A 24,248-nucleotide genomic window follows, 5' to 3' on the forward strand; every position below is an offset into this window, starting at 1 on the left:
CCGAGATTCCCAAAAGAGACTGAATCGAGCATTTTATGTCATTGTAATTAACGATTAATCTGTTTTATTGCCTATACAACAGCAAGTTTTCTTGCCCAATTACAAAAGGAGGTTTCTCCGTATATGATATGGGATCTGATAATTACACGAGTAAAATTGACCTAACCCAATTATTGTTACTACCTGGAAATATGGCAAATTGAATTGATACTTAAAATAACCTTTAGCATAAGATATGTTTCATTATTTGCTTCCCTAATCAATTTGTTGTTTTGCGCGCTGTTGAAGACTTTTGATATCTTTATTCTATAACCAACAATCTTCCTATCAAGAAATGCGGTAACCAGGGCCGTCGCCATGGGGGGAGCCTCCTCCCCGCTTTTTCGACTTGGGAAAAACTTGGGAAAAAGTTGAGAAATTTCGGGCCGTGAAGATATAAAAAATAATAATAGAAAAATAATAGAAAAAAATAATATTGAAAAAATGAAAAAAAAGAGGTGATTTTGAGGTAATAAGAAAAGGGAAAGAACCAGGAGAAGGTTGGGATTTCCCAACATGCATAACTTGGACATTCCATACTTTGAAAACTTCAAAAAAATTCAATTTCTCCCAAGTAAGAGAACATTCCTGAACAGTCCACAAATTTTGAAGTGACAATTTTACAAAATTCCCAACTTTTCTCTGTTTTTTCGACTTGGAAAAGTTGGGAAATTTCGGGTCGTGAAGATAGAAAAAATAATAGTAGAAAACAATAAGCACAATATTATTTATGTGTTGTTTCCTTTCATTTGTATTGAATATTCCTATACATGGTGGATATGGTGGTGGTCCAAAGTAGAATAATTTCCATTATTATGTTTATAATTACCAAATTTTTTTTTTTACATACCCTAACGGGCATAAGCATTCAGCTAATCTTTGGATAGCTAAGTAAAAAAATTAATATATTATAGTAGTAACTAATCCCTAGACTTTCATTTTTTCGAGGGTTGGGAAATTTTGCTGGTGGGGTTGGAAAAATTTGGTCTATTTTCCAACGGCCCTGGCGGTAACCGTTGGAAAATAGACTATGTTTATGTGTTCCTTTACTGAAACGGTACTATTCAACATAGAATATCTGCATGTTCCACAAGGTAGAAGATTTGGAACCATCAGAGTTTGTTACCAAACAAGCTAAAATCGCATCCTCTGTAATAGTTCTAGATTTCTTCATATCCATCCATTTCGAGAAATTATAAACGTTTTCTTACCTGACGAACTTTGATTTTTCAGGTAATAATTGTGCTGTAGCAGCAGCTGCTACATTGTTAATTTCGTAAGGTAAGCTCCTGTTTTCAATGGTTCATTGCGAACAAAAATCATGCAAACTATCAAAAATCAAAATGTCAACCGATTTCATGTCAGTCAGTCGTTTTTTCGCTGCTATGGTAATGACCCAGTGCATCTATCAAGACCATACCTACCAAAATTTTCATATTTACGAAGATATGATTATTTCCGAATGGTTGCCGAAAAAATATCTCATTAAGATCCGGCATCACATAAGTAGGATACACAAGTATATTTTTAATAGAGGTATTATAGAACTTTGAAATGGAATAAAACAAAGATGAATTTTAAAATTGACATAAAATTCTCTTAATTCCAAAGATAATATTTGAAATAATTTAAACATATGACCGCCACGGTTGGCTCGTCTGAAGGTCCAATTTTCGATAACTGTTTCCAACATTTGTGGCCGTATATAGGCAAAAACATGATGAATGTTCTCCTTCAAGTGGTCAATGTTTCGGGTCTGAAACGTGAAACTATGCGGTTACCGAACGTTTCCTTCAATAAATCAATTGTGACACGAGCTGTGTGATATGTTGCACCGTCTTGTTGGAACCATCATGGTTGTTTATTTGATGAACGAAAAAGCAGTGATCATGGCTCTATAGCGGTCACCATTAACTATAACGTTCTGACCAGCATCGTTTTTAAAGAAGTCCGGACCAATGATTCCACCAGCTCATAAAGCACACCACGCAGTCAGATTTCTGGGTGTAACGGTGTCTCAATATACACTTGAGGATTATCATAACCCCAAATACGGCAGTTTTGTTTATGACGTATCCATTCAAACAAAAGTGAGCTTCATCGCTAAACAAAATTCGCTTATGAAAATGGGATCAACGGCAATCTTGTTTCGGACCCATTCACCGAATCTAAGCCTTGCAAGTTGATCGTGTGTCTTCAATACTTGCACGAGTTGGATTTTGTAAGCATGCAAAACAATATCTTTCCGCAAAATCTTCCATGAAGTGGGTGGATACATATCCAATTCCTGTGCACGATGACGAATAGACTGATTCGGGTTTTCCTCTACATTACGCTCTACAGCAGCAATGCCTTCTTCTATACGCACTGTACGACGTCTCTGTGGATGCGATTTATCATTAACATTACTTAAAATTGTATACCTCTATAAAAATACCCGTCACAAAAGAACATATGTAATTATTTTGAACACTTAATGAAATGAATAAAAACACTTTTGTCTAATTTCCACTAGTTAATTTTATTTATACGACCGACACTGTCATCCTCACTGGTAGACATCGATGTTTGCCTTTGGGCTCTTCACTACTAATCTGTATAATATAATGAGAAAAAACTACAGTTCATTCATAAATTACGATTTTATTGTCACGGAATAAGTTTGTACTCATTCCGTGACATTGAAGTGAATATTGAATAATCCATCCAAACTTCTTTCAGCTTTCGTCAAGAAGTTCACATGTCACTGTGGAAAATCATACAAATATCAACGAGGCTTGACTGATCATGTCAAATATGCCTGTGGAATATTACCCGAGTTCAAATGCCAGTTTCAGAATTGTAATTTTATGTCTAAGCTACGAGGAAACCTGAAGAAACACATGGTATCGAAGCACTCTTCGAATATATTTTGATTTGTGAGTTTATTACAAACGACTCCCACACACTCTTCCATATTTTTTCAATACTTTCAAAATAGTTTTAGTTTAGTTCAGTTTTGAATAACTCGAGTATAATATAACTTGATGCATTCATTAAAAACAAATTTTTACTAAAACATTCAATCGAATGTTTTTTTCCTGAATAAATCCCTCTATTGAATGGATCAATGGATTATATGTTTAACCAGTATTCAGTAGAGAAATAGAGATGCATTTTTTCGTGGAAAAGTATAATATATGTTGTATATATATATATATATATATATATATATATATATATATATATATATATATATATATATATATATATTACAATGTAGGTTTTCACGGATGGTAGAATATGATGTGTTGTTCTTCCGGGTGTTCATCCGTTGTGTACTATTCGATAGTCGACGTTTCGCCATCATCTCAGATGGCATTATCAAGACGAGTTACTGCTTCGCTTCGAGAGGTGTAACTGATGTTAGGTTCTTCTTGTGGTGTTTTTATATGGTTTCACTTGCGTAAGTTGTATGGATTTGTTACCTGTTTTCCTACCTGACGATTGTTGATGGCTTTTGGTAGTTCGCCTACCTGTTTTTCTACCTGAGGATTGTTAATGGCTTCTGGCGGTTCTCTTACCTGCGATGGTTCATTATCAATTTGTGGTTGTCTTTGGTGGTTGTTTTTAATTATTGTTTTCCAAATCCTTGGGATGTTTAGTGAGTCATCCCTTTTGTTGATGAGGCCTTGCTTTTCGATTTCGATAGCTTCCCTGATTTGTCGAATTCTTGGGTTTTGCACCTGTGCCATCTGTTTTGTGGACTCAAAATTAATCTTGTGACCTGTTTGTAGATGGTGTTGAAAGTGGGCAGAGGAGGTTTGTTTTGTTCTTATCGAGTTTTTGTGCTCCTGGGTTCTGGCAGCTATACGTCTGTTGGTCTGACCGATATATTGTTGTCCACAGTCCTCGCATGTGATGCTATATACTCCTTGGTTTTCTAGAAAACCATATATATATATATATATATATATATATATATATATATATATATATATATATATATATATATATATATATATATGTTGTATATGTATATTAACTCGTTGTATTAACAATATTCTTTTCCAAACTAAGTTAAAAAGTAATTGTATAAGGAAATGAAATAATTTGATTGTTCAACTCTTTCAAAAGATGCATTATTTTTTTGTACAAGTTTTAGGCCGTGTTATTCACTATTTTTGAATAACTCAAACTTCATCACTGATAATATTTAGTACTCACTATTATCGAATAGTTGAACAGACAGATATGTTTCTGAACGTAATCTCAAATGTAATTAAACCTGCAACGGAAACATGTATTGGACTCTTCAAAAACATACCTAGCACATAAAGTCTACAAATTATTAGCTAATATATTTTTATCAGAAATTTTTCAGCTAATGTAGGAATATCAAAAACTAGTCAGTTTGTATGTAACTCGTCGTCGTCTGAATTGGCCTTCAACAAAATGTACCGTAAGTATTTCAACCAAACTATAATCACATTATATGACAAACTCGGGACTATGTTCATTTTGTTTTTCAATTTTTGAGAACAATAATGTCTATAGATGTAACGTATACCTACTTTGAAGTCATTTTACCATTTCAGGAGAGACAGTTTTTTTAAAAGAAACACTTTTGACTTTCTAATTCTTCATCTTTATGAATATTTCTGTTTCGATCACCAAATGATCATCTTCAAGAGGAAGATTAACGAAAACTCAGTCTTTGTTCTTGAAGATGATCATTTGGTGATTGAAACACGTATCGCGAGGTGTTAAAAATAACAATTTGTTGTTAGGATAAAACTCCAGTAATATTCATTACACACCAAAGATTCCAGTGCATCACAATTTCATTGCTATGCGAAGAATGTGGAAAAAACTTCAGGGGGGGCTTTCTCTTCCAGTTCGCATCTGAAATTATAACTTTTATTCATTAAACACACAGAGGTCATTTTACTGTTGTTTAAATTTAAGTTGTTCTATGTTTGGTTGTCGTTCGGTTTCAGAAACAATTGTTTGGTGTGAATTTGCTCCAGTCGAATCATTTACCATTATTTTCAAAGTATTCTTCTGTTCTATCTATAACAAGAATTGGAGAGTAAGGTATATATTTGAACTTTCGTTTTTTTCTCTTCAATTACATTCCACTGAATTTGATAAAATATATCCTTCATTTTTCATTGTTTTCTGACTTCAATAACGTTGACTTTTTCAGCATACGGTCACAGGTGCCCCAACTGCAATAAAGCGTATAAAAGGAAACACCATCTGACAAGGCACATGAAGTTCGAATGCAGCTCTGAACGACATTTCAGATGCGAAATGTGCCCTAGAGCTTTCACTCAAAGTAATAATTTGAACCGTCATGTTCTCAAATTTCATTTTGAGGCACAGGAATGATAAATAACCTTGTATGCATTTGCGCCTCTTAACATATATGAATGTACCATTAAAAAAATCCTGAAGATGTGTATTAAATCATTGCTGTTGTGTTCATTGATAAAGGATGATAACATCTCCCCTAACGAAGACGGCATCTATGGGATTGACAGAGAAGTAAATCCTCGAATATCAAAGATAAACAAGGCTCCCCAAGGCGGTCAGTTGCAGAGTCAAGCTTCGACATCGACCAGATTTGTTCCCTGTCTTTCACTGCAAGGCAACTCTTTGAAAACCAGAGCACAAACCGAGCATTCAGGTCGATCTTATATATGACGTCTTCATATGTGAAGGCGTTTTTTTCGGACAGTTAAGTCCAGCTATGCATTCGTAGTTCAGCCTAGCACCACTGATAAGATCTATATCGGATTGAAACAGTGCTGTCTGGTTTTAAAACGTAAATGCGTTTTATTTAGGCTCTGGGCTTCCAGTAATAGCTGCAGTGGAATACAGAGGACGAATCTCGTCGGCGTTTATCTTTGATATTCGAACTTTGAGTTCACTGTCAATCCTATAGATGGCATCTCCGTAAATCAATATGTGATCATTATTATTCACTGAGGCTTGTTCTTCATGGATAGTTTAGTGCTTCAGCCTAATACAACTGATGAGATCTATGGCGGGTCAAAACAGATCTGTCTGGTGTTGGATCATGCATGCGTTGTGTGTGGGTATTCAATAAAGTTTATCGATATATTGAAAAGTTTTATATTTTTCCATTCAGGCACATTCATTGATGAGTTACAGTTCTCTCACCACGTAACACTTATTCTTCATAAGTCGCACGCTAAACTGTAATTATTATATAGTCATAGACATATTTTATATTCAGATAAATGAAATCTATGTAATACACTGGGTATTTCTCATGCCAACTATTTTGATTATGTCTATGGACCTTCTACAACTGCTAGAGATATATTCAGACTCCAAAAATTGCAAATCTAATTCCTCAGAATGATATTTGGTATCCAAAAATTTGAAAGAATATCACATATTCTATATGAAGCCATAAGAACCTAATCTCATTCATATCTCACCAAATAAGTTGAACACAGAACGGAAGTTCGCAACCTCATTTTCTTATTCAATCTATATATTTACGGCGTACAATGCACTTCCCAAATCTCAGATCAGCGTCATTAAATATCGTATAAATATCGAACATATTAATGAGATAGATATTATTAAGGCCAATATGAAATTGAAAAACAAACTAATTGTTGGACCGGACCACATACCGAGTTTTCTAGTAAAAGATTGTATCCACCCTTTATTAAGCCCTTTGCTTCACATCTTCAACCTTTCACTGAAAACATCTACGTTTCCGGAGATTTGAAAAACAGCACGAGTATGTCCTATCTTGAAGAAAGGGGACGCAACTGTTATAAAAAATTACAGGTCTAATTCTATATTAAGCAATTTCTGGAAACTTTTCGAAATAATTCTATACGGTTTTATTTATAACTCGATCAGAAACATTATATCGGACGATCAACATGGGTTCGTGGAACAAAAGTCATGTGTGACAAATCTTGCATACCTTTCAAAACATGTTTCATATGCTTTGGACCAAAAGCAACAAGTTGACGTAGTTTATACGGACATGCAAAAGGCGTTTGACCAAATTGATTTTTACACCCTCATTCAGCGACTATCATCGTTTGGCTTTTCTGGAAGTTTAATTGATCTTTTCACAAGCTATCTCTTTGACAGAAAGCAAAACGTAGAACATGATGGTTTTCAGTCCTCTTTGTACACACCTAGCTCAGGGGTACCACAAGGCTCGAACTTGGGGCCTCTTCTATTTCTGCTTTTCATTGATGACCTGGCGAAAATGATGAACTGCCCAAAACTTCTTTACGCTGATGATCTAAAACTATACAAAGTAATTGACAATAATGAAGACTACTTAATTTTACAAAATGAAATCGGTTTAGTATTCGACTGGTGTTCCAAGAACCATTTACGTTTGAACATATCGAAATGTTACATTTCATCATTTTCTAGAAAAAAGAATATAATAGAATTTTCTTATGTTATTGACAGCATTCCAGTTAGTCGAGTTAATGAGATGACAGATCTTGGAATCACTTTTGATTATAAATTCACTTCCACTTCCACATAGACCAGGCTATTTCATCAGCGAATCGAATGTTGGGCTTTATTATAAGGAGTACCAGAGAATTCAAGAATATTAATACGAAAAAATGTACTACAGTAATGTACACCTCGAAAAGGTCTACAAAAAAGTTCGCGAAAACCACATAAAGAAGACATCGGCCAGATTCACGGAAGACCTGCTTAACCACCCGTCAGGTTGTAAGGGTAGTGGTGGGCCTACTAGCCGACATATAAGCAACTGGGTCTGACAAAAGAAACCCAATGCAGGTTCTGCCAAGAAGAGGAGGAAACCGCATTGCATGTGCTCTATGAATGCGAAGCGATAGCAAGACTGAGACACGCAAGATGCGGAGAGGAAAAACCAGAGTCTGCCAGCTATATGAAGGGGTCAGTATCAAGGCTATGGAGTCTCATCAAAGAGATCAAGCTAGACAATGAGCTCTAACAACCAAGGAGCATCACAATAGATCTGAAAAGATCGCAGTGAATCAGCTCATGGTTTAGCTCCCCGATAATCTAATCTAATCTGATCTAATATGCATATCTCTCAGGGATAACCAACAATAACCATTTTTTATCCTCCTGACTTATTTACGCATCTGCTCAAGACGGGTATACTCGATCGTGGGTATAGTGCTCAAGACTCGTATTTCAAAATTAAATACGACCTGACTGCTCTAGCCGCATATTGCCGCGAAGGTATTTCGCACATGCCAATCGGAGCAAGAAATTAGCTGCGATAACAACGCTGCTGCACAGCTGATCAGCTGATTAGGTAAATAATAGTTCTGGCGATAGCAGTGCGTTTTTAAGACCTGTTTATACAAACAGAAGGCAGTGTATGTTGAGTCTTTTTATTGTTTTTTGAGGTGTATTCATGTAAAATTATTTAATCATGACAAAAAAATATTTGATTGAGACATTCTGGCTAGAAGCGATGACAGTGGCCAAGACTATGAGCCGCTTTCGTCAGATAATGAACTATCTGACAATAAAAATTTGCAAAATCAACATGAAAATGTAGCAGATACACAGAGTTTTATTTTGAATACGAGCCAACAAAACTTGAATGTGATGGAAATGTATAGTTAAAGCTCAAGAATGGAACAAGGAGAACTCCCTTTACAAGGCAGATTTGATGTTTACGAATCCAATTCCAGGCTGCAAAATTCAAGGTACTTCAGCACTTGAATTTTTCGAATATTTCTTATACCCCAGATATAATGAGGTTGACGGCAGAGGAGATCAATAGATACTACGATTTTCATGTCGCAAGGATATTCCAGAATTTTTCCTCATGGCGAGGTGGAAACCTGTCGAATTCAAAGAATTGTATTGTTTTTTGGCTACTGCTCTTCTAATGCCACATACAAATAAACAACAAATAAATAACTATTGGTCTACAGACCCTTTTATTAGTACACCAATATATCAAAGGCTAATGAAAAGAGACAGATTTTACTTATACTGAAATTGCTGCATTTCACAGATAATGACCATGTTCCGATGGAAAAGATTCATTGCTCAAACTTAGAACCATTGTTGATCATCTCAGAAACAGATTCGAAGAAGGATTTGTGCTTTTTCAGAACTTATGTATATACGAAAGTTTGATGCTTTTTCGGGGTCGAGAGTTTTTCCGACAATACATTCCTTCGAAACGTCATAGATTCGGTGTCAAGTTTTTTTTATTGTGTGACTGCAAGACTGGGTACGTATTGGATGTTTTAATCTACACAGGCGCCACAACTGAGGTTAGAGATTTTACTGACAGATATGACATTGGCAAATCGGGAAGTATTGCCCTAACTTTACTTGAGTCCTATGTAGAAAAGGGACATTTGTATGTTGATAATTAGTATACAAGCCCTAACCTTTTTGATACGTTACATAAAATGAAAATAAATGCTTGTGGAAATGTGAAAACGAGTCGGTAAAATATGCCTAAAATAACTACCAAACTGTCAAGTGGTTAGTTTACTTATCGGACGTGCAAAAATATTCTTACCGTGCGATACAAAGACAAATGCGAAGTGAATATGTTATTCTCTAGTCATACGCCAGATGTAAAGTGTATTGGAAAAACCGAGACACTGGTCATCAGATATTCAAGCCCACATGCATTGTAGATTACAACACCTATATGGGAGCTGTTGACAAAACAGGCATGCTTCTTTCTTTTTGCGTCCGCAAAAGCAAAAAATGGTACAAAAAAGTGTATTTTCATCTATTGGATATGGCGGTTCCAGACAGTTACCAAATGTACAGAACCACAAGTCCTAATAATATATCTATTGAGAAATTCCATTTAGATTTACTTAAAGAAACCATTGAAAAATACCACGTTCCTCTTACACGTACTGGTGGCGGGAGATCAAGAATGGAAAATGATGGTGACTTGCGTCTAACCGAGAGGCATTTTCCGTCATTTGTTCCACCTACAGAAAAAAAAACAAAAACCAACAAAAAGATGTGTTGTTTCTACGGGAGATAGCAAAAGAGCAGAATCTCGCTGCATGTGTTCTGTGTGTGGGTTGCACTATGCGTAGTGCCACGATTTGAAACACACCAAAAAATATTTCAGTTCACTATAAATTATGTTTTGTTTTTATTTTTTTTTATTTATATAGTTATTATATGGAGTATATCTTGCTTTCAAAAAAATATTTTTTAAATAGAAGCTTCATTCCATAAAATATTGTTTTATTAAACTTTATTTTATTTTATCGGAAATCATTGCTTACAATCCGTAAAATATTAAGATTGTAAGCTTTTATTTTCGATTACAGTTCATTTAATTGAAACCTAAGTTATTTTTTTAACGTAAAACGTATACCCCGTTGCACTATACTGCTCAAGACGACCATTCTCGTTAACGCCAAAAAAACAGCATTTATCCCTATCCAATTAAGTACTTCAACTACATTGTGCATCTAATATAGATCAATATGGTTCTTTACAGCGTGTAATTTGAATGAATATTTTCGGAGATATGTAAGGCCATAGCTGTTGAGGCCATACCGGTTGGGGGGGCCGGTGGCGCGTGCCTATAAATTGCCCAAAGGGTAGGGGAGCAAGGCTCCATCCTGAAAGAGATCAAGATGACGAGCAGGCGCTTCGTCCTATAGCACTTTATGATTAGCAGCGATCGCACGCGTTCATATGTATATTTAGTATTAGAATTGCACCCGTGCGGTGTTTGCGGTCGCACTCTTCCAAAACAGCTCCACCGATTTTTATGAAATTTTTTGTGTATATTTGGTATGTATATGAATAGTGTGTAATGGAATTGGTCGACACTTGATGAAAATCCATAAAGTATTCAAGCAACACTTCATTGTGTGATTTTGACTGAACAGTTCACAAAACTGCAGCACCTGTTACGCTATACAATACCTTCCTCAGGCGTGTTCTCAAATCAAATCAATTTTATTTCTTTGCGACAATATAAAATTGTATAAGAACAGTAAGGTAGATGAGATACAATGAAATATATAGGTACGTATGTACAGTACAGAGTACAGAGTTACAGTACAGTTAAAATTGATATATAAAGAGTATATATAATATAGTATATACAAATATAGGTGAATATAAATTATCACACATAAGATGATGAATCAGGTACATGGTTGGTTAGTTGTTTGTATTGGAAGTATTCATTCATGGAGTATAAACATTTTTCAACTGAATAAAGTTTTAAATATTTTTTGAATGTATTCCAGACCTTCGAGGATATCAGGTAATTTATTAAAAAATTTTACTCCGATTCTACTTGGAGCATTAAATATGTAACATTAACCCTGGACAGTGGCAGTCGCAGATCATTGTTAAGACGGGTTTTATAAGGGTGGAAGTCCCCATTGCATAAAAAAGAATGCTTATTTTTGAAAACGAATACACAAATTTCAAACACATACAGACCCGTACAGGTGAGAATGTTGTAATTTTTGAAGAGATTACGACATGAGTAGTCACTTTTGACACCAGCTATACATCTTATGATTTTTTTTTGAGAAATAAAAACTTTCTGCGAGTAAGAAGAGTCTCCCCATAAACACGTTCCATACCTGAGCCGGCCTTCCACTTGTGCATAATATAAATTTATCAGTTGCTGTGGTAGCAATACGTGTTTAAGATTTCTAAACATACAGTAGATCGATGAGAGCTTAGAGCACAAAAACTGACAGTGTTCTTTCCAGTCCAAGCGGTAGTCAATGAAAATACCGAGAAATTTACAGTCTTCTTGGACGGATAACTGGGTGTTATTCAGGAATATATCTAAATTTTCATGGTCCTTTTTTGTTGGGTGGAACAGTATTAAATTTGTTTTTTCAGCGTTGAAATACAGATGAATTTCAATAAACCAAGCAACTAGTTGTTTCAAGGTAGATTCACAAGTTTCTTTTAAGGTATCGAGATTTTTGTGAGATATAAGTAAAGAGGTATCATCAGCATAAATTGTAAGTCCTACGTTTGAAAACGATTTCGTTATTTCATTAATGTATAAAATGAAGAGAACCGGGCCTAAGACAGAGCCCTGCGGGACACCCATATCAATTCGAACCTCAGAAGATTTGATGTCCTGAAGCGACTACTAAAATATTTCAAACTGACAAACTGTGAACGGTATTTAATGAAAGACTCAATATAACTGAGACAAACACCTCTAATACCATAATTGTATGAATTGCCGTAAGGAATCTCTCTTCGATCAATGCGGTCTAGTAGATCGTTGAAATAGTGATTAATGGCAGTTGTAGTTGATTTTTCTCTTCGAAAACCGTATTGGCTGCTAGTTAAAATGTTTAATTCATTTAAAAAGGCAATGAGTCTTTCTAAGTAAAAATATTCGAAAACTTTTGAGAAGCTGCTGGAAATTGTTATAGATCTATAATTTTCCAAGTTTTCTGAGCATTTTTTTTATATACAGGTATAACTTTCCCGATTTTGAGATTAGAAGGAAATTTGCCGGATTTGAAAGAGAGATTCACCAAAAATATTGAAGGCTCAATCACAATGCTAACAATTCTTCCCAGAATGAATATAGGAACTTTATCGGGCCCTGACGAAGATTTATTTTTGAGCTTGTTCCTCACTCGGTTCACTCACTCACTCGGCTTGTTCTCACTCGGACGGGTATGAAACCACCTAGCGAAACACGTGTTGCGGTTCTGCAAACTGTTCAATAAAAATCGCAAAAGGAAATGTTACTTGAATAGGTCATAAGAAATATTTCATACCAGAAAATACCATACCAGGAAATAATTTATATTGCAGAACAATATTTGCCAAGTCAGCTAGTTAGTTCATATGAAAATCTATATAAGCTCCAGGTTCCTTTGAAACTGTTAATAACCCACTTATTGACTTTTGATTTTTCTGTTATATATATTGGTTAATGAATTATCATTTTGATCGACCTTATCCAAAAGAACTATTTGTAAAACTATGATATGTTCTAGGATTGTTCCAGTGTGAATGTGGTAGAACATATACTAGGAAAGAGAATTTGACGAGGCATAAAAAGGACTGTGGTAGTTTGGAAAGAAAACATCACTGCAAACTTTGCGACTACAAAACCAACAGGAAAGATACAATGAAATGCCATATTATTTCTCGACATTCTGCTAAATTGAAAAATAAATGAATAAACATACATATTCTTATTCACACAGCGATGTGCTGAAGTTGATGGTCGAGTTGTTGTTCCCGTTATTACCAACGCAGAACTGCGTTGGGAACAACAACTTGAACATCAGCTCGAGCATTTCACCCATTACCCTCATCGTATTTGGTGTTGTCTCACGCATTACTAAAGGAAACGTCAGGCATGAAAATCTGTAAACCATGTTCAAAAAACCCAGATAATTGCTTTGACCCAATGGTCCACAATGTTTCTTGGTAAATGGTGGAGTTCCCAGTTCCATTGTTTGAAGAAAAGTTTACAAATTTGAAATCTATGGGAATAAAATGAAAAATTGATGAAATAATGGAAATATCAAAAATACTAGAAATTTCAGTGCCGAAATATTTCGATAAGTTCTTTGAAAAAGAAATAAATCGAATAATATAAAAGAAAGAACAATATGAAATTAAAAAATGTTTGAACACAATTCGTAAAAAAACAAATTATTGTGATCTGAAATAAATTAATAAAAGAATCTCATATTAGATGAAATATCAATAATATTCAAAGAAAGAAGAAATAAGGAAAACGATTTTATTACAGGCTACCACGTGATTTCTATTGTTAATCAACACGATACTAACGGTGGAAAGTCGTGAAGTAACTTAGTTTTAAAGAAAAATTCCCACTTACTCTTATTTTAATTTTTACATTTTTATAATTTCTCATCATTCATTTATTCATTATTCATTTCATTATTTTTTATTATTTGTATATTATTATCATTAGTCTTTTGAGAACACATTTCTCTCACCAGAATAAAAATGCTGTCTTAGTTATCTCCTGATGATGCTAGGTTGGTTAGCGAAACGCGCGTCGAAATATAGAATATATGTTCTGGTGAGAGAAAAGTGTTTCAAATAGCTTCATTTCACGTCAGAAAGTTCCAAATTCTACTTATAATTTCATCTATTGTTTGAACCACACATTTATTCACAAACTCGCGTTCTCATATGTATATTCACAATAATATCATTAATATTTTCTTTTCTATTTCATCAAATGTTGTCTGATCGAGGATTGGTACAAAGGGATCCATTTGTTGATCGGAAGACTTGCCAAATTGAACCCTATTATTTGATTGTTTTTTCTGGGATCATTAAGACAGGCACAGGCACCGCTTTTAGAGCGACTCAAAGATTTTCCTGTAGTGCTTGTGTTTTGTCATTAGAAAAACATCCAAAACTACTAAGGATAAAAGTTGCATCTCCTTATATTGATTTCAGTTTGAATATATGATTTTATTCATTGTCAATGTTATATTTTTAAAATTTACCGATTCTTCATCGTTTTTCAAATTTCTTGTATGAATACGTACTTTTAAATACCTTCATGATTCATCAACTGATTTTGAGTATACATTTTGTTGTATTCCATATGAAAAGATATTTCAATGGAGTTACCGTAAGTACATTTTTACCTTTTTCACTACGAACACTTTTCTGAAATATTTTTGTCAACGATTTCTTTCACTGCTTTTGGGAAGGAGTGTCACCCATCGAACAATTTCCTATTTCGTGATACCAGATGGAATATTTATAAAATATATTTCATAAATGAATGTCTCATCACCTTCCTAGGAATGTTTATAATGCCCAATACTAGGTTCCTAAGGCAATCAATTAGTTTTGCTAAGAACGAAACTATTATTGAACACTTATTACTACTATAGTTGTTTCGATAGGCCTTTTTTTCCAGCTTGTATTTAAAAGTAACTTCAATGCATGGTCTGCACATCTTTATGAATAGTTTATTTTGAAATTAATTGCTTTCATGAATATTCTACTCATTCGCTTTGTTACTTAATAAAATAAATATCTTGCAAACTTTCAGTAATATAGCTGCCAATATATATAACACAATTCGCCCCAAACAGCACTTCGAAAGCAAAAAACTCAAGTAAGGCATTTATAAAGCACAGGATTTATGGAAAAAATCACATAATTTTTCTAATCATTGTATTTCATTAGTTTGGACTTCCATTGTCTGATATAATATAAATTGATTTGAAATCCCTTAAAGAATATGTAAAAAAAAATAAAAGGATCAAACGAAAAAACAACAATTTTATTAAACAAAAAACTGAAATTGCAAAGAAATAACATACAAGAAACAACGAAAAACAATAAAAAAATTGAAATATTAATACAAGTAGTTTTTTATTTTTTTTTTGGTTGTTGCTTGCATGTTATTTCTTTGTGATTTCAGTTTTATGTTTAATAGAATTGTTATTTTTTCGGTTAATCTTTAAAATTTTTAATTATATATTTTTTCAAGGATTTCAATTCAAATCAATTTATATCATATTAGACAATGGAAGTCCGAACTGATGAAATACATCACGAAAAATTGTCGACCAACTTCGAACAAACCATAATTCTTCTAATTGTTTCATCACATTTTAATGGGAAGAATTTTGAAGACAAAAACGGTTTGAAATGAATTACAGTCAATTACTACAATGATCAATAGAATTTTTGTCCTAGTTACCATGAAAACAATGGTTTCAAGACAAAGTTGTATCATACTCAATATTTGAACTAATATGTCTTTCGATTTTCCAGATAAATTGTTCGGATGTGAAAAGTGTGGAAAGAAATACAAAAAAAAGTCTTCTTGTTACGCTCACACTCAACGTGACTGTGGAGTTGAACGTATTCACAAATGTACTTTGGAAAAGTGTCGAATGAATCAAAAAACTTACACTCCATATAATTACCAGAAACACCTTTACAAAATTCATCCACAGGAATACCAGAAAATGAAACAAGACAGAGTTTTATAAAGTTTTTTAAATAAAAGGGATTGGAACTTTTTCAGTATTTTAATTCCAAGTTAATCTTACTCTTCATTATTATACCGGTTCATTTACCTCAGTTATAGTAAAATGGTGCGACAGGAGAAAAGGTAATCGCTTTGCCGACTCTTTAGCCAAGGAAGCGGCTGGACTGAGAATTTTAGGACCCAGTGGCACATACGGCCTAATGACTTCGACAATTGCGGAACTAGCCATGCTCAATCCCTAAAGAGATGAGATGGAATCGAAAGATGTAATCTTGCCAGGATCACCTTGGGCGAACCTGGGAAGTTGGCGCCGAAGAAGTATCTGCCGATGACTAGGAAAATCTACGCTTAACCATAGGATTTCTGACTGGCCACTGTCAACTAAGGAAACACCTGTATAATATTGGGGTAGTAGATACACCTCTATGCAGGATGTGTGAACAGGAAATTGAAACTGTCAGGCATGTCCTATGCGAGTGTCCGGAGTTATCGCCAATAAGAGAGGGTGTGTTCGGCGAGTCTTGGCCTACACCTGCCGATATAAAGGAGTGTCTCTTAGTGACCTGTCCACCTTCTGGAGAGGACAGGATGGACGATTACCTAGGAGGACAACTCCTCGGGAAGATGTACGATGGGTCACATGTGGCCTAAGTGCTATGGGCTTACACTCACCCTCCTTACTCTACAGATACCGATACCTCAGTTATAGTTTCGAAAAACATTCAGAAGTTCGGTAACGTAAACGTAAAAGTAATGCTGACTTTTATACAAATACAAAGTGTCCATTTCACTGTAACGAAAATCCGTTGTTCACCATTCACTGATACTTTGAGTTAATACAGGGCGGCTGATGTTTGGTTGAGGATTGGACAAGATGAATTTAATGATCCATTGAAATTGGCAAATTCTCCTCATTATCGTTACACGACTTTTAACTTTCCAGATTTGTTATGTGGTGTGATAATTTTAAAACTCCAGTATTCAATTGGAATCCCAAAAATATTCGGTGATATACTATTTTTTTGTGAATTTCAGAGGCTAGTTGACTAATCACGTTGATATTGTTCAAACGCCCCCTTTCATCTTTTCCACACTGTCTCAGGTATAGTTAAGATACATGAATGAAATAAATTCAGGACTGCCTGTGATAGCTTTGAGAAAAAAAGTGCTACATTCAACCCTAAAGTTGAAGTTGGAATATTGTCACACTGTCTCAATAATTTCGTATTTTTGAACATCTAGTTATACAAATGTACGCGTCAAGCAAACTGATATTCGCTGAATAAGTCAACAGACCCATTAAAGACTGGCAGTCATCAAGTTCAAAATTAAATTGATTCAGTCTTTCGGATTCAAAAGAAACCTTTATTGATTGCACATTTGTGATTTTTGTAGAGAAAAATATTTTGGAAAGAAATCTTAATTTTCATTAGACAAACACGAATGGACTGCTTAAACTCAATAAACTCTGTGTTCCGTCTTTACCTCTCTTTTGAATTTGATTTAAAGTTATTATCATTTTTTTACCCAGGTGTTTTTCATTTTGTATTCATTTTCAATAGGCAAACCGCAGTATTATTGTGGTTGCCTCTATTTGTGACGGTCACTCCCCTTATATAATATTTCGTCGAAAACGGTCGTGAGTGTGAGAGAAGAGAACAGTTGAAGAAATTCTCAAAGTAAGCATACTTCCATTCAATTTAATAGTATATTACGTACCGAGTAGGAATATTGTAAGCACGAGGCGTTAGCCGAGTGCGATAACTCCCGAGCAGACGTAATTGGCCTTATCCTCGAGTTGCGTACTATACTTTTTCTACGACTGATAGTGGAAAGAAATGGTACAATATATTTGTTTGAGATTATGGCTCAGATTTCTGTTTCAGAGAGCACGTGATTTAGAATTTTTGCTGATGTCCATATTTTTCTTGATATTCAGAGTACTTCTCAGCATGGAGTAAATTGCCGATAACGTTTTCAGAAAACAGGGTTATGTTTTTCTTCTCTCTCCGACTCATGGAATTTTCGAAATTATATCCGTAATTTTCTCTTAATTTGGCTGACAACAAATTATTCATCGCAATATTTGTTACCCGGTAATATCTTGTGTGGTAGCCCAGATTTCTTGATCCCTCATTTTGAATTTTTATGAGATACTGAATGACAGCTCATAATCAAGTGGTTGTTGATTCCCAGATATAACTAGATTCATTACCAACCGACAAACTGTTGAACAATAAATTTACTGAAAATGTGATTTTTATTTCGATTTTACAGAGAATCTGGAGAAAAAATGCACTGATTTTGGCTTTTGGACAATTGCATGTATTCATGAGATCTTATTTATCAGAGTAAATGTTACATATCTCATTTTTTTAAATTTCTTACGGAAGTGGCCGTCATTAATTTAGAATACAGTGTATTCTAAATAAGCCATTACCTTCCTGCTGTCATTCACGTGAAATGGAGAGAGTAGAAAAAATATTTTATCTCTATTCAACAAAATGAGGCAAAAGAACAACATTCAAATTCATGTCACAGGAAATACACTCCTCATACATTACTAATCAATAATCTGTATATCCTCTTTCATGGAAGAATATGAATTTGAGTGGATATTTGATTTACTGGTTTAGGAAATTGAAAGGGTAAGACTTGGAAGGTAATTACCAGAGTACCCTTTGAACTTTTACAGAAAGTATAAAAAAGTTTTCAAACTAGTTTTGCAATTGTAGACTTCAAACTGATTCTAAAAACGGTTTTTCACGCTGGAGTTGATATCTAAAAACATGGTTTTGGAAGACTTCAACAGCTTCTTGATGATGAAAATCGTTTTCCATACCTTTTTGATTTGATACAGAGGAAGAAAAAGAGTGAATCAGAAGAAAAAGAGCAGTAATGACAATTTTGTGTTGTTTTTACTATCAAATTAAAACACTGGTGTGGAAAAGCATTTTTAGAAGGCTGGTCTGCCGGATTAAAGTCCTTTTCTAGAAAAGGAAAATGGCTAATTGTGATGGATAATGCAAACTGCCATTCTAGAAAAATTGAAAGAACTTATGCATGGAGTAAAGCGGATATTATCAAGTGATTTAAAATGAACACAAAATATGTAGTCGACGAAATGGTACACCCTCACCAGCGGAGTTTCGTTACAAAAGAAACACGACATTTGAAATAGAATATGTCGATTCCAAAAAATTGTCACCTCAATGAATGACTACTTTTCTGAGATAGGTATAAATTTGAATATTTTGCAAATGTTATACAATACGGAATGATAGATGAGACTATATTGCATTAGAATGAAATTGTTTTATTATATAGTGTATATGAATTTTGTTTCGAAAAATACAACCATTCAGTTTTTAATGCATTAATATTTTTTTTCAGGTTTTTCATGTGATGTTTGTTGCAAGACATATAAATTGAAGAAGAGTTTCTACAGGCATTTGAAATTCGAATGCAACAAACAACCCCAATTTTTTTGTTCATTGAAGGACTGTGGTTTTTCGTGCAAAAGAAGTGAGGGTTTGAAGTCACATTATAGGCATAAACACAAGATAATACCTATTTGAATATATTTGGTAATGATATACGTTTGATTTTGATGTGAAGATACTTTTAATGTACAAAAGGAATATTGATTTTATTATGATTCATATACATTTCTTATTACATAATGTAAAACAGAACTGTTGTCAACCATGATGGGAAACATTTTATTATCAAGTATTTGATCAAATTCAGATTGAATGAATTTTAAGTTCTGATGAACCAAGGCGTTTTTCGTAGAAACTGTTAGAGTAAAAACTTGGTCAAGCAAAATATGTTCTATGATACGATGATATTAAGTGTCATAATGAGTTTTTTGATATTATATTAATTTCTGGTTGTTGTTTTTACTTCTAAAAAAATACAAAAATATTAAAGTTATTTGTTCTCAAAACAGAACAATTTATTTAAGAGATAACTTCAATAAATCAGGGTCATAACCTATTGAAGTTATCTCTTAAATAAATCGTTCTGTTTTGTGAACAAATAACTTCAATAGAAACAACTGTAGAATAAAAATATTCAGGTCATATTATTTGACAGGGTTATGATATACCTACTCAATAAACTGTTTCACAAACTGTTACTTATTGAAAAAACTTTCTAGACTGCGCTTGCTCATAAAGAGTTTCTTTGTATTGTAACATTGTCGAATGTTCAGAAATTCTATTATATAATAATTGGGATTGTTATCAAAGTTGAATAACATCACACAAAAAATATTCTCAGAATATTGTTCAGAAGTGTAGATTGTGCAACAACGTGGATATCATGAGAAATTTGTCTGCTCAACAGATACAGCTAGTTTCATATCATGTTGGATTTGTTTGAGTTTTGAGACTGACGATTCATTACCCTGGAATATTTGACAAATTATCATTTGATAATGAAAAAACTAAAAGATCCCCTTATGTAAAACAGATTATTTTGTTTCAAAATGAGGACAATTCATTATTTGACGTTATTTTGGAATAACCTCTGAATCGCTTGGTCGCAATTTTTGTTGAACCAAAGTTTGCCATCAGAAGTAGGAATTATTTGAGGTAGGAATTACTAATATACATACAAATCCTAAAATTTATGATACATGTGTGAAAATTGTCAATATACAAAAAATGTAAATACATCAATTATCATAGTTTCTACTATAAAAACAATTTTTATATCAATCTGTTGAAAAATACTTCTGAAAGTAGGTGTATAAAAGGAAAGATAAAAGTATTTTATAAGTGTATAAAAGTATTTATTTTATAAAGCTAAGAAGAACAGAAATTTGAAATAACAAATAAAATCAAATATTCGGTGACCTTATATGTTTTTTCAGCTGATTTATGGAACTTCTGATAGTGGCTGAGCATTTACTCGTAGTGTCTTGAGGGAGTTCGTTGAAATCTTTCAATTCCTTGAAAAATAATGATTTCATTGAATTTTTGGTTTTGGTTCTAGCTACATGAAATTCATTATTAGTCTTTGTCATTTTGTAAATGAACATCATTGACATGTAAAATAATCTTTGAGTTTTACTACACCAATTCAGAGCATAATTTGAATGGGAGTATATCTATTATATATCAAGGTTATTGGCATTTCTACATTTTGTAATTTTTTTGCTTTTTGTTTTTGTCCAAAAGACTAAAATTTCATAATAGACAAAATATATAGAATCACAACCTGGCAACAATGTTTACGGCTGTATAATATTTCTATATATAGTTATCTTTCAAAATAGGGATACTTGAGATGATATCTTAGAAAATTTTCGAAGTTCTTTTGTAAATGTAATCGCTATGAGCGTTTGGTGAAATTGACTCATAGATTATGAAAATTATGTATACCCATTCAATTTTGTCATGATCAATGCTATGTTGTAGGCACTCAAAGTCCACATACTTCAATTTATGTATAATGGAAAATATTGCAAAAACGCCCAATGCTTGGATATCTATAATTTTCATCTGAAACATCTATAAATAACTGCTCTACATCATCTCAAACGTCAACGTTTCTCACTTACCACTTGCAAATTTAATGCAAATGATTCGTTTGTTTGACCTGTGTGAGAAATAAGTATTCCAAAATGTCAAAACTTCAAGATATAGGTAAAATGATTAGATAAAAATGAGATGAGTGTTTTGGTATCGATTGATTATTCTAGGGCATTTGACACGTTAAATCATCAAATATTAACTGCAATTTTACATTTTATTGGTTTGACTACTTCTGCTTGTTCTTTTCTCATATCATATTTATCAAACCGAAATCAGTATGTCAAAAAAGAAAATGAAATATCAAATAGCATAGTAGTTCACCATGTGATTCTACGAGGTAATGTATTGGGGCCACTTTTATATACATTGTATATCTCCAATTTTCATAATCATCTGACATATTGCAATTACTATATGTGCATTTGAATTGGAAAATATGAGAGAAGCTGAAGAAAAAATCAATCGTTATTTAGAAATACTTCCTATTTTTTCTAATGATCTTCTTTTATCTATAAATTGTAATAAATCTTCTGTTGTATTATTTGGTAACGATACTCAAAAACATAAAGCTTCGATTGAAATGCAGACAATTTTAGGGGCTGATATGCTGACTTTCAGTGACAGCTGCAAAAATTGAAGTTTACTCACATATTTTAAATTGAGTTTTAAAGAACATGTTACGAAAACACTTCGAAAGGTCTACGCGTCGTTGAAGTTGGTGTATTTAAGTTTGGAAGTGAAGAAAATGTTTAGCAATACTATGATATTGTCACATTTCAATCACTGTGACATTGTTTATGATACATGTTAGACTGTAGTGATATACGTCGTATCCATAAAGTCAAAAATTGTTGTTTCCGAATGATGTATCACATTAAGAGAAGAGAAAGAATTTCACATAAGCTGAAGGACGCGGGATGGTTGTGTATGTATAACGACGCCAATTACACGCTCTCACGTTTTACATTAAAAATACTGAAATCCCGAAAATTTATTAGGAAGATGTATAGCACAGATGTGCTCAACGTCAATCTTCGGAGGAAAAATATGATCCACATTCCTGCACACATTGAAGAAATTTATGATGGATGTTCCCGAGTTTTCTTCATCAATTCACACTTTCAAAAAAATATCCAAAAAACATTTCTTTGAGAAGCAATGAAACAAATTTTTTTCTTAATATTCCTTGATTATATTTGTGTTCAATATGTATCCTGGTGTAACTATAGCTTGAATGTTTATTCATTTTTGTTGTGGTTTATGTGGAAGAATTGGTTTTAAGACCTAGCATAATCTATTTACTTAGCTCGTTATGTTATCTACCCAAGAATATTTTATATTATAGTGAATATTAAATTATTATTATTATACAGAATAATATCACTGAGAAAAATTGAGTTTACTCGTAATAATATTTGGCGCCTTTATAACACAGTTTTGTTCAGTTGTTTTCTCAGTGGACAATGTCCAGTGAGTAGTTCTATAATTGTTCCCTTCCAATCCCTGCTCTATTGAGCAGGTCTTCCGTTTTCTTCCCAGACGATCCTGTGTGTGTATTGATATAAAATCTACTTTTTGCAAACTCGCATGTCATCGTCTCGTTTCATCTCATAAAAATATAAATCATTCCCCATGTTAACAAGAAAATGTAACAAGGTACGATGCCTAGAAAATAACAAGTGACCATTTCGGAAAGTGTCAGTGATCAAACTGAACAATATACATTAAAATTGTTACATTTGACATCTCAGATTCAGTTGTTTCAAATACTCATTTCCATATGTCTCTCATACACCTATATTTTGTAGAGACACTGACCTGTTCAAAATGCGGCAAGAAGTATGAAAAACGTGCATCTCTCACAAGACATATTAGTCTCGATTGTGGAAAACCTAAATGTTTCAAATGTCTCAGATGTGGGCAGATGTTTCGAAGGAAAGCTGATTTAAGAAGACATGCAGGAAGAATGCATAATGATCTTTCCAAAAATCATATATTGAAGCTAGAACTAAAACATTGAATTGGAACACAGGAATTATGATTGTGTTGATGTTCTCACTCGAAATTGTTAATTTTACTGTGATATCATTGATATTGAAATTTTTAACGAATTGAAATTGAGACAAGAAATTGTGAACACAGCAGGTGGCAACGCTTATTAAAAATGACGGCAAGTATATCTATACCGATCAGTTTATCGGTGGCTGTAATGACAAGTTGTTCATAGCACCTAAAATTAGAAAATTATATAAGAAAAAATTCAATCACGAAATTCTAGTGGCATGAATTATTGTACATCAGTAAAAAAAGCTATATACAGAACTAAAAATGAAAAATGTTTCCATTTTTTTGGGAAAATTTGCAGTTCCTCCTTTCATCAAGGTCATTACTGTATTCGTCAAGTTTGATGGTGTAGGATCTCAAACTAACTCAATTGCAATGAAAACATAATGATATGAAAGAAGTCAAACCCATAAAATTCTGGAAAAACTCATAGTTTCTATAAATTTGTATGAGTTGTTATGTTTGTTCCGATGAAGACTTAAAATTTCTATGAATTTTAGTTCAGTATATTTCATTTTCACACAAAATTCATTCAAAATCCAAAATTAGATATACAAATTGCAGCAGTAAGTACCAAATACATACCTACTTTC

The 24,248-nt window shown here is 33.4% G+C and overlaps 1 long non-coding RNA gene across 1 annotated transcript; it reads left to right on the forward strand.

The window, feature by feature from the left end:
• The first annotated feature begins 208 nt into the window (after window positions 1–208).
• Window positions 209–13,234, forward strand: LOC111517867 (uncharacterized). The gene is made up of 2 exons (XR_002723873.2): window positions 209–2,957; window positions 13,041–13,234. It is a non-coding gene; the product is annotated as an uncharacterized lncRNA (long non-coding RNA).
• Window positions 13,235–24,248: the final 11,014 nt, after the last annotated feature.

This window comes from Leptinotarsa decemlineata, unplaced genomic scaffold, assembly GCF_025532065.1.
Source record: "Leptinotarsa decemlineata unplaced genomic scaffold, Ldec_3_MD MMD2_tig00000133_RagTag_RagTag, whole genome shotgun sequence".
Lineage (NCBI taxonomy): Eukaryota > Metazoa > Arthropoda > Insecta > Coleoptera > Chrysomelidae > Leptinotarsa > Leptinotarsa decemlineata.